The sequence below is a fragment of the Aptenodytes patagonicus genome, chromosome 17 (genome assembly GCF_965638725.1).
Source record: "Aptenodytes patagonicus chromosome 17, bAptPat1.pri.cur, whole genome shotgun sequence".
Taxonomy (NCBI): domain Eukaryota; kingdom Metazoa; phylum Chordata; class Aves; order Sphenisciformes; family Spheniscidae; genus Aptenodytes; species Aptenodytes patagonicus.
Window position 1 is genome coordinate 2,786,691 of NC_134965.1, and position 15,450 is coordinate 2,802,140.

The following is a 15,450-nucleotide window of genomic DNA, read 5'->3' on the forward strand; positions in this document are numbered from 1 at the left end:
GCTGGCCACAGCCAGGAGCTGGAGAGCTGTCCCCGTTGCCACAGAGCTGCTGAAAATATTAAAAATCCAGATAGATGAGGAGGAGGATCAGCAGCCTGAGCCACAAGAGAGGGCATTGTGGAGCTGGCAGGGAGCGCGGGTGCGCGTGCCAGGCTCCTTTGTCACTCTGCTGCCATTCAGGGGAGGGAGAGAAGTCGACAAAGGCTCATCGAGGAAAGAATAATCTCTCTATGCGTGAAATGAAGTTTGCAGTTGTGCTGGGCTAACGGGATTCAAATGCAACTTGTACCGGCACTCAAAATAGAAAGCCTTGCAGGGAGGGATTCTTAAAATACTTCATTGGAGATATCGTGGCCGTCTCGCTCGGAGGGGAGGTGGAAGGAGAGGGTGGCTCAAGGAGAAGGGCAGGAAAAACAGAGAAGAAAGGAAGCATAAGGGAGTTTTATCATGCGGAAATTGTATCCCAGAATAAAGTCTCTTGCAAAAGAAAGGCAGTTACCCTGTGAAACCCATCACTCTTTGTTGTGTCGGGGTTAAAACTGGAATCTTAAGAGTTTAGCTGTCTTCTAGGAATCAGACTGGGACACAGCTGAGAACACCTTATGCTTAGACTTGCTCTCTTTATGGCTTGGGTCTCCAAATCACTCAGAGCGTGTACTTTTCCATCCATATATCATAACGCTTTTAAACACAACCATAAACGTGCAAATCTTGGGACTGTCTAGATCTCAAAAGGATTGTGATTCGTTTGCTATTTAGGAATGCTATGGCAAGGAGACGCCCTGTGCCATGAAGCCTAGTACAGTTGGGTTCCCTCCTAGATTTATAATCCTTACTTTGGTTTATGCTCGGGTTAAACGTGATACTATTTACAGCCTCGTAGCAACCCTAGTGTTCAAGGCTTCCAATTCAGCAAAGCACTTAAGCATATGCTTAGCATCAGGACTACCACATCAAGCACACGCTTATGTTCCCTTGACTTAACAGAGATTAGCACGTGTGCTGATAACTGGAAAGATTCTAAAGAGATTTATGCAGTTGCCTGATTGTGAGCTTATGTCAACAGGCTCTGCAGAGGAGGAAACAGAATTGAGCACGTGCTTCAAATTAAGCATATGCTCAAGTTACTTGCTGAAGTCAAGCCCTTATTTTGTTATTACAGGGCAGCAAGGGACACCGTACCTTCAGACAAGATCCTCAAATGGCAGGAAACTAGCACCAAGCCCAGCAGGAGGCTCAAGGGGAGTGGGTCAGGGTACCGGCTGCGGCCAGAGGATGCTGAATACAAAAGCTCTGCAGGAAGTTCTGCTATTCAACATGTTTAATCCCTCTTGGAAAAAATCTCCTCTCTCTACAGCTATGCTAGAAGCTGATTCAGACTATCTTCTCCCTTTTCAGAAGTTCCAGCCTGGTTTACTTCGCATTTTCCTGTCTATAAGCTGTCTAACGTCTTCAGTAATTAATACCTGATAACTTCTAATAGGCTCATCTTGTAATAACTTTTACCACAGACACAAAATTCACATTTAACCATATTTAGACAGTGCCATAAAGGCATCAGCCTTCCTTACCCAAGTTTGCTAAGTGGGAGAGTTAACTGCATGCGCCAGTTTCCCTGGTCTACCTCTCTGAGCTGGTTTTTTTTGTGTGTTGTGTTTTTGTGCTTATGGATGGCTTCAAGTAGAGACATCAAATACCAGAGTACTGCTTTCTAGCATTCTGCACCGTTTGATTTAGAAATAAGCTGTTACATGAGCCATAAAATGCATGAAGCCTGGTGACCCCTCACCTTCTCCTGTGGGGACTCCTTGAAGTTTAATAAAAGTGGAAGTTGGCAGCCTTTCTCTTGCTAAACAAGTTAATGCCACCTCACTTCTCTGCCTGTCTACTTATTTTCATGATGTAAGAAACTTATATGTGTGAGCGTCCCCATCTCTGCCAAATTTAATTGAAATTGGCCAACGGTTCTTGAGGCAGATGATAGACTCAGCGTGTGGTATCCCGAGGCCTGTTTTCTCAAGGAATTGGGCTATTAGATAGGCAGAAGATGTCACTGGTTGGGAATTAGGCTAGTAGGTGGGCAGAAGGCAGCCCTGGTTGGAGGAGCCGGGGCGGTTTGGCTTGCTGGAGCAGCAGCAGTACAAGCCAGATGGGTGATGGTGGGAAGGAGCAGGGTCTTCGGGGCACACCTGGAGCTATCCCTTGGGCAAGCTGGAAAGCCACCTGGGAAGCTTAAAGCCCTCAGCTCGTCTGGGCAATAGATGATGAAGATACAGGAAAAGCAAGAGGAACCTGCTAACTGAGAGGCTCCTTTCTCTTGAGTTTGAAGCCTCCACCAGGTGCCTAGGGATGAGCTGGAGGCCCAGGGAGCCGTGGTGGGATCCTGGCGGGGATCCCCTGATCCAGCCGCACCGTGGCCGTGCGCGTGCATTCCTGCATCCTCTGTGCTGGCAGCGGTGTGGAAATCCAATGGTATCGACTAGAGCGATGCAGGAAATACAGCGTCTCAGTCCACCAGAGACCCAATCAATCGGCTAATTACTTCATACGAGGTTTACACGAGGCAGCCTGACGGTCACTGACGTTACCCTTTCAGCAGCCTGTCTGCTTCCAGGCTGAGCATTTCAGGCTTTCATGGAAAACCTTTGGTGCAGACATGGAGAGGATCTGGACGCCTGGGACATTCGTTCTCTCATGTCACAGCCTTGGTGAATTTGCCGGTTGCCTCTCTCTGTCTGCCTCACTGGGCTCAAGCAGTCTCACTGAATCTGTTCTTATTGATTTAGGAAAAGGCTTTGATTCTGCAAACCGCAAGCTCTTACTCATGAAACTATGACAACTTGGTATTAGCTGCAAATCAATGAACTTTTTAAATGCAGTCTAAGCAACAAAACTCACTTACTGCTAAACCCTGATAAGCCCGGTGCTGGGACAACTCAAACCTTTATCTTAACTGCCATGTGATCTTTTCCAGTTTGATAGTTCCATTTACTGTATTGATAAGGATTATAACCCGTCTGCAGTGAGATTTTACCCTCCCTGGAAGCACTTGTACAGCAGATGATATTGAAAAGGAATTTTTTTTTTAAACTTTCTCTCCATACCAAGTATTCCCAAATACATTATTCTTATTCACCATTTCCTTTCCAACCCCCTCTGTCTGCCTTCCTAATCTCTGCTGTTCTGAGACCAAACAGAAACCATGAGCACACCAGAGGAGATTTATGCAACGTGACAGAGCTGCGGCTGGGATGGGACTCGTGCTGGCAACTGCTAAGTGAGTGGGGACCACGGGCTGTAGTCGCCTACCTGCAAACGCCAGCCCCAGGACACACGTGCTCTCTTTCCTCCTGGGGTTCCTTATCCACACTTCCCATCGGCGGGTGGGAATAATTCATCAGGACCAACATTGCTGGGTGTGGACAGTGACCGGTAGATTGGCATCATCAAGCTAAAAATCAAATTTTTTTTTTTTGCTGGAGTGATCCCTAACATAAACACTCCTCCGTGAATTTTGTTTTTCACCCACCCGTGGGTGCTGGGTCCGTCCCCCCAACGAAAGCCTTATCGGGCTCCTTCTGCCTCAGCACCTTTTGGGTGGCATTTAGTCCCCAACTCCCTATGAAGGCGGTAGGAATGAGATACTTAAATACCTTCCCAGTTGTTGTGGCGGCTTCAGCTCAGCGGCTCAGGAATTTGGGCGGCTGCTCCCAAATTAGAGGCTTGTGGGCTCAGATGCCACCTCAGGCCAGCTGGGTGTCACCGCAAAGCACTGAGGCTTTTAGCAAAGCCTGAAGACTGGAGGCACCTGAGCATCCCCATGCAGGCTATGCAGATGCCAGGGAAGCTGGTAGAATAATGGGCCAATTTATTCCCCAGGGGGAAAATGTCAGAAAACACTGAAATGAGAAAAAAATTGCCTCTTTGTTCTGCAAATGGTCATCATTGTGAGAAAGTTTATACACCCTCTGGGGATTCATTTAGCACCATCAAAAAGAGGCTTTACAAAACTGAATTCTTATTTACCCACAGTAATTTTACCAAAATTATTTCTTTGCTGGAAGAAAGGTGAGGCAGGGTTACCCACGCTGACAGATGCTCTGTCACTGCTGCTCTATAGCGTCAGAAAGATACCTTATAGCAGAAACCTGTTCCTATTCAGAAGTAACTTAAACCCCTGTGAAACGCTGCAGGAGCTCCCTTAGCCATGGGAATGTGCTCACAAAGGTAAGGCTGTTCAACGGAGCATTTCCACAGATTTTGTTGCCCTTCCCATGAAACAGTGGTTACCGTTACGTTTGTGTATACAGGACTTAACAACTCTAAAATATACTGGCCAGCCATGACCAGTCTGTGGGCAGGCCTCAGGGACAGCACGGAGCAGCCGCGTGTTTTTAGAAGCATGTATTATTTATAGTCTGTATTGTTGTTGCCATTACAGACCCCGCTGAGATCAGACTTTGCTGTGAACATACATTCACTAAAGAAATAAGTCCGGCCCCAACAGCCTTACACTGAACATCTCAGACATGTTCTAATGGAAAGCATTTTCCTACTTTTATGAAGTGTAGGTTGCTGGTTCATGTAAAAAAAAAGTCCTCTATCCTATTTTTTTTTTTTGCCAGGTTCATACCTCCAGTCTTCTGAAAATTATTACATTGAATCCAACCAAGTGAGAAAATAGATGTTATTTCAGCCTTCTTGGAGATTTTAATTTTTTTAAGCTTTGAGGCTGCATTATAGCCAAGAGTTTGAGAGTCAAACCAAATCCCAATTTCTTACAAAAGAGCTTCTGGGACAACCAAAGTCTGTAAAGTCAGCAGTCTTTAGGAGTAATCCCACCTCCACAAGCCCTCCCACACTTCTCCGAGACACACTTCAGCCCCCTACCCACTCCCCCCAGAAAAGTACCGTGAATTATCACCCTGTTGCATGTCGGGTGCTGTGTCGAAGGCTGCCCGAAGGCTACGCTGGACCAGATGGAAGCGGGGCTCCCCCCTACACAAAGCCACGTTCACAACTGGGCCTTAGACAAACATTAACAAAAAGTGACTTATTTTCCATGCTGAAATCAAATGCAAAGGAAAAAAAAAAAAGCACAACCCAGTCCTGAGTAATTTTGCAGCTTAGGAATAGCTCACATACTTCTTTCACCATAATGTGAAGGCCAGATATAACTTTCTGATTAATGGGGGCCATGGAGTGCAATAAATGCAGCTTTAAAGGAAATTCATTTCACAGCAAGCACAATCAGTCTTTCAAAACCCCACCCCCTATATACACTGGATATTTTTTGCCTGCAAATTTAAGAGAGCCTAAGAGAATTAGGTACCCAGCTCCCATTCAAAGTCAGTGGGGTTTGGAAGTTTGGTTCCTAGAAATGCCTCTATAAACCTCAGCCATCAGGTGTTAGCAGCAGCTCTGCAAGCCCCGATCTGGGGGGGCTGCATCCCTGGCCACCCTCTCGGAGAGTCAGCTTGGGCTCTTGCATAGGTGGGCTCCCTAAGATGCACATAAAAACTTTTCACTAGCATTTGTTGGCCTTTTTTACTACGTTTTACTACCAAAAAAGCTGAGGGGTGAGCTGGGGTCCCAGGAAGCACTGTGTGAATGCTGCAGCTGGCCAAAACTCCCGGAGGCACCTTTGGCGCTGTGGCCAAAGCAAACCAAAATTGGGAAGGGAAGCACTTCTGCTGAGAAGCGAGAGCATGGCTCATGTTAATGAAAGGTGTTTTATTATCTGGGGATGTAGCTGATGGAAGATGTCTGGCTGTACGAGAGAGGAAGAAGAGTCTTCTTGTGTAAGGGATAAGAAATGTCAAAAGAGGAGTAGAAATTGTGTATGGAAAATATTTGCTGAGAGTCACATACTCAAAACTGGACAGCCAAGTTGCTTGGATGAATTAATCAGCAGCCCAAAATTTACTAAGGTCCTGTGAGCTTTTCAAGTGAGTATTGCATATGTGGGAGAAACCAGACCGTAATGCTGGCCACCAAATACTGCGTGCCCACAGCACTGTCTCCAGCGAGGAGGTATCGGACCACCGCACATATTTTTACATATTAATGCATTCATTTGTTCTTACTCCTTGGTAAAGTAGGAGGTTTTACAGAAGGACAGGGGAGATTAAAGGAGTCACAACATCTAGCTTTAAATACTGCAATAGGAGCTGCTGGTTGCTGAGCGCTTGGGCAGCAAGGCTCCTGAAGCAAATGCCGGGTCCCTGCCTACCTCGGATGAGGCATCTTGCATAAAACTCCTGCCTTTGAAACCCCAGTTGCTGTTTTGACCGCTAGCCCTCTCCTTTCCGCAGCAGCAGAGGTGTCACTGGCCACACTTAGGTTAAGCAACGAAACCAGAGCACTCATTTTGCACTTAGGGCCTCCTTGCAGAAGCGCTATTCCTACTCAGGCACTGTGGCCCCAACTTAACTGTACAAAACCCCTTAAGACTGGGCTCAGACTGACAGTTTTGAGTCTTTGAGCCATTGACACGTTGGAGAAACAGCTGCTGTTTAGTGAGATGAATTCACTCCATGCCATGCTTCCTTCTGACAGACATGAGCGTTTGAGTAATCTTTAAAACCAGCAGCGTACGCAGGAGGTGCCGCACAGCATCCTGGTACCCAGGCCGCACCTCGAATACTGTGTTCAGTTTTGGGCCCCTCACTACAAGAAGGACGTTGAGGTGCTGGAGCGTGTCCAGAGAAGGGCAACGAGGCTGGTGAGGGGTCTGGAGAACAAGTCTGATGAGGAGCGGCTGAGGGAACTGGGGTTGTTCAGCCTGGAGAAAAGGAGGCTGAGGGGAGACCTCATCGCTCTCTACAACTACCTGAAAGGAGGTTGTAGCGAGGTGGGGTCGGTCTCTTCTCCCAAGTAACAAGTGACAGGACGAGAGGAAACGGCCTCAAGTTGCACCAGGGGAGGTTTAGATTGGATATTAGGAAAAATTTCTTTACTGAAAGAGTGGTGAAACATTGGACCAGGCTGCCCAGGGAAGTGGTGGAGTCCCCATCCCTGGAGGTTTTTAAAAGACGAGTAGATGCGGCGCTTAGGGACATGGTTTAGTGGGCATGGTGGTGTTGGGTTGACGGTTGGACTCGATGATCTTAGAGGTCTTTTCCAACCTCAATGATTCTATGATTCTATGATTCTACCCTGCGTCAGCCGGTGGTGGTCTGCCTTCCTTTGGGCTGGAGAGCGGCGATTCTAGTTCAGTTTTTCTATAGTGAACTGGCACTTACTAAAACATGGTTCCATGCTGTATAATTTCTATGGCTTTTATTAATGCAGACAGTATAGGCTCCATAAAGAAGAAAAATTACCAGTGGAAGATAAAACTAAAATCCTAGTTGCATTACAATCACATTCTAGTGCTGCAATAAATTGCATGAAGCCAATAAAGCAAAACTAACTGAAGATATTTGACACAAACCAAAAATGAAATGAGAGTCATTATGCAGTCTGCTACAGGGACCTGCCTTGATGTAGTTAAAGCAATAAACTACCTGGGAGTAATCTTTACTTATTTTAAATTGCATATTCCAATTGCAAAGCTGTTTCTGGCATTTCTGGCACACTTACTTTACTCTGCTCAGTAAAAGAATTACATGTCTGGATAAGTCATGTCCTATTAAATGTGCATCATATCTGCAGCACTCGTAAGTCACTTGAGTCATAATATTGTTTATTCTAACATTAGTCACTATTTTCTGTCATAAATTAGCTATTCTCCAGAAGAGTGGAAATGAGATTGAGCCAAGGCTGCAATTATTTCGCACATCCATGTTGGCACACGGAATAGATTAAGTGGCTATCTCTTCAGAGGAATTATCATCATCGGGCCACGGGTCAATTATAACAAATGTATTCATGCCGCTAGCCCCCAGGTATCTCCAACAATAAGAGTTTGCATACCTTTCCCTCCCTAATTATTCTCCTCCATGGTCTGGCTGACCCACACATGAGTCAAAATAAGCAGAAGCAACGCCTTTTGCAATATTCAAGGTTAAACCCTCCCAGCCATCGTTTCCTGCCAGCCCCCTTGAATCCTCCCTACCCACGGGACATTTGCATGCAAATCAACAGTGGCACGGTGTGTCTTTTCCATGCAACTAGTCCTGCTGCTAATTAATTGTCTGTTATTCTGCCTTTTTGTGCAGAGGTAGCAGCCCTCACCCCCCTGCCGGGAGAGAGGGAGGGGATTCAATTCCGCTGCCTTTCAGTCATCCAGGTTTTAATTTGGCTGCCTGTGCCGGTGTTGGTATTTCCCTGCCTTTGTGTGGCTTGGAGCATGCCCAGGCCTGGCCCCACCACCGTCTCCGCATCCTGATTTTGAACCTGCACAGATCGTGCCAGGGGACCCGCTGTTATTTACCACCGGGCTGCGGGTCGGGGTCCTGGAAACACGTGCTGATGTAGCAGGGAGAAGGGGCAATTTTAGTTGGGATGCATTAAGTCTTGTTTGTACACAAATCCCTTTTAGTTAAAATGGAGTGTTTTGCCCCAAAGGGAGCAGGCCATTATAGCGGTGAATGGTGCTTTATAAGACAGCTTATTCCCTTAAGGAAGAGGCAATCAGTTGCCCCAGCTGAAGGCACATTCATACTTGAATTAAAAACCTTCAATAGCTATTTTTTTAAATTGCCTCTCATGCAGAGCTAGATGCATTGCTTGAAAAAAAAAAAGAAAAACAAAAGAAAAACAGCCAGCTTGCACATCAGTTTGTTCCCTTAATAACGCCTGTATCCCCCGGGAGTTCGTGCTCACGGAAGAGTACAGCACTGCTTCATCAAGGCTTCGGGTGCACCTCACCCAAGTGGGACCAACAGTGCGGAGCGGAAGGCTGGGCTGCCCCCACCCCGTCGGCTGCCCTGTGCCGGGCTCGAGTAGAAATGCTCTTACTCACAAGTAACACGATGGAAATCCTTACTTGCAATGTTGTCTTTGCCTTTCCCTCTTCTGAAGCTGCAGGATGAGCTCGGGAATGCCATGAGGACGGAGATGTCCTCGTCCATGCACCAGTGGGGCACTGATGCTCGCTGTCCTCCCCGAAGAGTAAGCGACTGCGTTGCACATTGCAACTGGCCGAGCCAAAACGTGGGTATAACCAGCGCCACGAGAGGCAAAGCTGAGAAATCAAAATACTTTTACAGGAGCTGCCTCTGCCCCTGCGCTGCCACGCAGGCTCTGAAAGATGAGAACTGGCCCGGTGTTACATGAAACACGTTTTTCAGAGGCGGGGGGAGAGGGCTCAGCCCCTTTTACCGTTAAAACTTCCCCTGCACTTACTGCAGAGGCAGGGGTGTCCACCTCTGCCTTAGCTCCTGGCCACACGCCAGCGAGCGGCAGATATTCTGCTTACCTAAGCTCCTGCTATTGCCTTCAAGGGCTGGACGATTTACCTTCTGCCTTGCTCTCTTCTGGGCTATTTTTGCTCCATCCTCACCCAGGCTGTCTTGCTGAGGCGGGGTGAGGAGGTGGCTGTTGCATGTGCCATTCCCTCCCGCCTTCAGCACGATGGGGAGGACTAAAAGTCCATATAATACCCAGTTTGGACACTGACTGCGAGCAAGCAACTAAGAGACTGTAAATCCAGGGCAAGCCCATATGGACGGATTCCCTGCATAGTCTCTCCGCATCTGGTGATCCACAGCTTCACACCTCCGGAGACACAGATAATGCCATCACATTTAACAGCCGTCGACAGATTTTTGTCCCACAGGTTCAAAAGATAATTGGATAAAGTTGTGTCAATATTTTGTACCAAAGGTGGCGTGTGACAGCCGCTTCAGCTTAGCAATGCATGAGGTGAAGCAGTATCTCCTTCAGTGGGGTTTTGGCCCTGCCTCGGTTGGTGACTCCATGCCCACGCCTTGGAAGAGACGTCTGAGTGGAGGGATTGTCCCCTGTGCAACATGTTAAAGATGATTTTTTTAGACTTTTTAAAATAAAACAGCTCTCAGGCGCCGAAGTAACACCCTGAACCCGTGTCCCAGGACACCACCTTGTTCCTTGCCCTCTTTTCAAGGTAGCTCCTACTGCCTGCCCTTGCCAGACTCGGGCTTGGTACTCACTGCCCACTCTTCCTCAGCCCCATTGTAATTAAAATAAAAATTTAAAAAAGTCTTCTACACCTAGTAAATACCTTCTCTAGAGCCTTATAGAAAGGAATTTACTGTCCTTTCTATGCTGTTTTGTTTGGCTTAGAGGCAGTTAGAGCCACCCTTGCTTCCACTGAAGCCAGCGGCAGCACACGCACCAGCTTCTCCATTTCTCCAGAAAGCCGCTGCGCAGAGCTGGGTAAGACACTTCATGAGTTGGTGGGGACCAAAAAAAGAGAAAGAGGGAGGAAACCCAAGCAAATCTACTAAGAGAAAAATACCACTTTTCACAACCACTCTAGCTGCTTCTTGGTGGTTTTGCTGATTTACATGTAATTTCCATATAAACACAGGTATATGCACATATTACAGGGGGGAAGGTGGGGTTCTCGGGATGGAAGGTGCCACATTTGCTGTATTTACACAATATTTCCAAACTTTCTGAACACGGGATCCCTGCTGGGGCTTGTTTTAGCCGGCCAGCCCCAACCCGTGTGGTGCCAGGCTATACAGCTGCAGCTGCACTTGGAGTTGTTGGAGGCTAAAACCATCTCAGCTCCTGGTAAATCAGCGACTGGTTATTTTATGAAAACATTTGCAAATACGCAGCTATTCACCCCACCTGAAGGTATCTTGTAAAGGTGGATAAGAGCAGCGTGTGCACTGGCCGACCTGCCAGGACATTCAAAGCCCCTTTCCACAGCAGCGCATCGTGGCAATAGCAGCCGCTCTCCCTGGAAGAAAATTTCTGTTTGCAGAGTAAATAAGAGTCAGAAATGTGCAATTCCACTTCAGTGTGGAATCAAGAGGTCTCATCTTGTGACCGAAGCGTTCATAGTGCTGAGCACAGATGCCCTCCTATTCACCTTTAAAGTCTGCATCCTTTCTGTGCTTCCCACGCGTCCTTTGCCTTCACCTCCAGGATGTCTGTCTTGCCTTTGAAATATCACTGCTCTCCTACTGTTAAAGTATGTGGAAGGATGAATCTTTTATCTCCCTTTTCTATTAGGGAGGTGGATTCTGGGTTCATTGGTTAGGTTTAAGACGTTACAAAAGCATCGGCCTGGTGGGATTTAAAGATGACAACCCTCCGGTGTTATTTGAATGCAGGTAATGGCAAGTAGATCCCCCTGCTTTCTTTACACCCCGTTAGGAGGAAAAGCCTGTCTGGAATAAGGATGTAGAGATAAGAAGAGATTAGAGATTCAAGCTCAAGGCAGCTTGCTCACATGGAGAGCATGGGGAGCAGCACAGCTGAGCCCAGCTCTGCTCCTGTGGGCAGCCCTTCTGCAAGCAATCCCCCAGACGGGCTGTGGATGCACCTCCTGGCTTTGGGGGATGTTCCCCTCGAAGGAAGGATCCATGCAGCCCCCCAGACTGAGCCCTAGCTGCAAATCCTGGCCCGAGCTCCATAACAACATGAGATGAGCTGTTTCTGCTCCTCGTGGAGACAGGTCCACCACAGCCAGGCATGGTTTGGGCTGCAGGCTGCTGTCAGGGGAAGCTGCTTTAAATCATTGTGGAGTCCTTTCTGAAATGGTTCCCACTAGAAAAACACAGTTTTGGATTAAACTGAAATTGCTCAAAGAAAATTGGAGAGATTTCAATGGCATTTCATGTATATAAAAAAGGACTTATGACATAATCAATTATTTCTGAAGAATGTTGATGTTGTTTCCAATGCACACTATTGTTTTACAATTTACTTGGTTGTAAATTTTCCACTTTAACCATATTGCTTGGCATAACCTGAGACCTTTGCTCACGGTCTGAAGCACCACGCTGACTAATGTTGCACAGCTCACTCCTGAACACGTGCCCACATCTCATAGCTGAGAGCATCTCCCACTTTATTTTCCTTTGCTTGGTGTCTCAAATACTAAGGAGAGCTCCAACCTCATACGAAGTTACAGTCATCTAGTTTTTTGGATCAAAGTGTCTCCCATTTTTGTTGTAATGAAGCAATTTGACACTTTCAGTAATACAAACATTCCCAACCCTAATTAGAGGGGCAGCTGTTTTCAATATCTCCGGAAAGCTTTTCCAGATTAGCACAAGAATATGGCCAAAAAGTACAGGACACCAGAGGGTGGGAATATTCCCTCCCAGCAAAGTTCTTCTATCTGTCTGCTCCGATTCCCCATCCCCCTGCTCCATACTGACAGAGGAGCTACAAAAAGCCCTGTTTTTGTGGTTGCCACAGCCAGCAGCGAGGCCATGGGGGAGCGTTAGTGGAGGCTGATTACCAATATTTAATTGGTGTGTCCCTTCAGCCTTCGCGGAAGATGTGCGGGGACCCGGTGCCAGTTTGGGTCTGCATTGCTGCTCCTACCCGGGAGCTGCCCGCCTGGGATCCAGGAGGAAAAGAAGCAGATCCAGCAAAGGGAAGGTGAAATTTTCTGCCTTTGTGCCCTGAAGTGCTGGAACCGCTCGAGATGTGCCCGAGAGCTCGCCCTCAGCTGCGTCCCCGCTGGGTCGGGGCTACGTGCCAGAACAGGGTTTTGGCTGCGGGTCGGTGCTCTTGTCACCGTCACACGCCGGGGCTGGGAGGAGCAGAGGCTGAGCTCAGCCTTGGGGCAGGATGGAGCAAGGGAGCATTAAGGGAGCAATTTGTGCCAAGCCATGGAGCTATAAACCCAAAACCTGAGAGAGACAGGTTTTGAACTCACTTTTCCACGAGCTGGTCGCAATCCTGTCCTGTACCTCAATTTCCTTGTGGAAATCAGGGTGACAACAACAGTTTTGGGAAGATCTCTGAGAGCTGCTGTTGCAAGGAGCTCGGTGGGGCTGTATTCGGGTTGTGTCCATCTTGCAGAGGCTGGGGAGACGAGTAAAGCTCCAGCCCGACCCTGCAATACAGGCAAGGATGCTGTACCCGACAGCCGGCCAGAAAAGGGCTGGATCCGTGCCGCAGGCGCCATGGGGGTCTTGGTCGCGCCTGCCTCTTGGCTGAGGCTGCGGTACTGAAAAATGATTTATTCATTTTGTCTCCTGAACAAGTATTAAGATGAATATCAAAACAGAATTGTCTCAACAATCTTTAGGCTTTTACTTATCAGTCGATGATAAAGCTATATAGCGATATGTTCATTTGTCTGCAGATCTTTGCAATCCTATTAAGTACAGAGCAATAACTATTAAACTGTATATATATACCCCCATGCGCACATTTGTTGAGGTAGGTATTTAACACACACACACACACACACACACACACACACTCTCTCTCAGTAAAATTTACTGCTGCACAGAGAGGGTAAGTGCCTCTGTATGGACAACTGAAACACAACCTGCCTCGGTTAACACTATCACTCAGGGTCACAGACCTCTCCTAGGACAACATCAGGAACGTTGCTGGAGCTAAACCAGGCAACAAATAAAATTGCTCCTTGTATTTTATTCTGAATTTCCTTCAAAGCAGAGGGAATTTTCCTGGCTCTGTATTTCACGCCTGGAAGCCATGGGACCAGGCTGGGGCAGAGTCGACCTCACCCGATGCTTAAACCCACCACTGGTGCCTGCATCAGCACTGCCCATGGGCTTCACCCGTCTGCAGCACCCCTGGACAAATGCACAGGGAACAGGAGGTTTCTCCCCTCTTCCAGGCCGTATCTAGAACAGGAAAGCCCATTTGTGAAGAAATCACAGAGATTTTAACCCACCAAAATAAAAAGTCCTGGGCTTCAGTGGCAAAGGAAGAGGAAAGCTTGTGCTTCAACCCAAAACCTGGCAGCTGCTCAGTTTGACTTTTGCTTTTGCTCTTGCTCTGAAAGCTGAACTTTTGTAGTTAGTGCCCAGGTACAGAAATCTCGTGCCGAACAGCCTGACACCGCTTTGGCACAGTGCGTGGCCCGGCAGTGGGAGCCACTGCCTGCAGGGACAGGGACACGGCCCTTCCGTAATTCAATCTTCACGCTGGCTCGCTCTGGGGTCTCTGAGCAATGACCGTGGCCGTGCCACCGCCACCGCTGCTGGGCTTTCTGACGTGTCCGGGAGCTGACATGCCACCGCCTTGCCTTTCCCTTCTGACCTTGCCGTAGACTGGAAACAACCCCCAGCCAAAGGAGCCGCTTCCACACGGTGCATCTCTGTCCTGGGAATTTATGTGGCACCAACCCGTTGCTCACCAACGCATGTGCTTCACATCATCACCCCGCCCTGCCCTCCTGGGGAGGTACAGCCATACCAATATTCCTATTTACAGCTGCTTCTCCCCTCTGCCCCTTCTCCGTCTTTGTTCTGGAGTACTTTCACACTGTGCAGGCGTACAACACTCCTGGAATACCTACCGCAGACCTTTTTCTGTACATTATCTCCCTAAATTACTGTGAATTACACAGTAGTTCCAGACACCTTCTAGTTTTAAATACACCATTTTCAAAACAAAGCAATCATAGTCCACAAGCCAGGAATAAGTAGCTCTCCAAAGCCTTGGCTGTTGCATGCTGAAGAAACTGGACAAGCCTTGCAAGACCACCAAGCCAGCACACGTCCCACTCATGTAGCATCTCCCTTAATTTCCAGACTTGAACCTTGACTTCAGCTGGGCACTTTTGTCCATGGCTTTCCATTTTTTAACTCTCCTCTGCCCCACGTGTGCATAAATATCTGCTATATCGTGGCCCAGGGGCAGCTGGAGCTTGCCAGCGCCTCGGGGCCTGGACCATTGGCAGCGGGTGGTGTGGGGCATACCGGATTTTGGACGTTGGTATGCTCAGAGCAGCTCATGGGTTTTGTTAGTGCTCAGCATCACTGGTAAACCTGGTTGCTGCAATGCTTTTACTGCCTGCCATAAAAAAGCCTTCTCCCTGCCGTAACGTGGAGAGGGCGCCTGGGCGATATTTCCTTCTTAATTGCAGGCTGAGAGGTACGAAGATACACTGAATGGAAACATAACGCGCTGAGATTGGAGTGAATGGGCCTGTCAGGAGGCAGCCGGGAGAGTTTTCGTTCACCGTTAGGGTGGCAGGCAGAGGAGCAGAAGCTTCTCCCAGACTCTTGTTAAACACAAAGCTGAAATACAAAGAAGTGATGGAGAAATATAAAGAAAATAACCCAGAAAGTAGCGTCAGAAATATTGATAACTCAGTCAAATCACTCCTATGGACCTTCTTGATTACATTGTCTGTTCAGTCTTCCTTACAAAGCGCTGCTATCACACAAGCATAATAAAACAAGAATATATAAATGGAAGAAATTAAGAGTCATCCTATTGGGACCAATTTAATCTTTGCTTCATTTAAAAGGAGAACATGGCTCCCTTATCTAATGTACATAAAATTGCTCTTTATTCCCCAGGTTTACATATAGATGACAGATCTATATAAATATGGATCTTCTCCTTTTC